Raw genomic sequence first — 1,252 nt, forward strand, 5'->3', positions numbered from 1 at the left:
CCAGAAAGATGTTTACTTGTGTTTTATTGACTATGCAAAGGCATTTGATTGTGTGGATCATGACAAATTATGGATAACACTGAGAAGAATGGGAATTCCAGAACACTTATTTGAACTAATGAGGAACCTGTACATAGACCAGGAGGCTGTCATTCAAACAGAACAAGGGGATACTGCATAGTTTAAAATTAAGAAGGGGTACATCTGGGTTGTACCCTTTCACCATACTTATTCAATCTATATGCTGAGCAAATAATCCGAGAAGCAAGACTATATGAAGAACAAGGCATCAGGATTGTAGGAAGTCTCTTTAACAACCTGAGATACGTAGATGACACAATTTTGTTTGCTGAAAGTGAAGATGACTTGGAGCACTTACTAATGAAGATTAAAGACTACTCTCTGCTGTCTGGATTATGCCTCAATATTAAAGAAACAAAAATCCTACTAACTAGACCTATAAGCAGCATCATGATAGATGAAGAAAAGATTGAAATTTTCAAAGACTTCATAGTACTTGGTTCTATAATCAACGCTAATGGAAGCAGCAGTTAAGACATCAAAAGATGTTTTGCACTGGGCAAATCTTTTGCATTGTTGCAAAAGACCTCTTTCAAGTGCTTAAGACCAAAGATATCTCCTTGAAGACTAAAATGTGCCTAACCCAAACCATGGCATTTCCAGTCACCTCATATGTGTGTGAGAGCTAGACAATGAATAAGGAAGACCAAAGAAGAGTTGATGCTTTTGAGTTGTGGTGTTGGAGAAGAATGGTGAAAGTACTGTGGACTTCTAAAAGAACTAATAAATCTGTCCTGGAAGAAGTGCAAACAGAATACTCCTTGGAAGAAAGAATGGCCAGACTTTTTCTCAACTACTTTGGCCATGTTGTCAGAAGGAACCATTCCCTGGAGAAGGATATCATGCTTGGTAAAGTAGAGGGTCCATGACAAAGGGGAAGGCCCTCAACAAGATGGATTGACATATTGGATGCAGCAATGGGCTCAAGTATAGTAGGGATCATGAGGCTGGCACAAGACTGGGCTGTGTTTCATTCTGTTGTATATAAAGTCGCTATGAGAGCTGACAAGGGGCAAGGTTATGGTCATTACTTAGTCACAGCCAGCTACCCAGAGGGACCGAGTAGTTGATCCTGAGGGCTTGGGACCATAGTCGCAGGGGACATCAAGCTCAATTGGCATAACATACTATACAAAACATTGTTCCACCTACTACTTTGGCGAGTAGCGAC

Source organism: Orycteropus afer, unplaced genomic scaffold (assembly GCF_000298275.1).
Source record: "Orycteropus afer afer isolate SDZICR_OR568_19922 unplaced genomic scaffold, OryAfe1.0 scaffold00171, whole genome shotgun sequence".
In the NCBI taxonomy this organism is placed as follows: Eukaryota; Metazoa; Chordata; class Mammalia; order Tubulidentata; family Orycteropodidae; genus Orycteropus; species Orycteropus afer.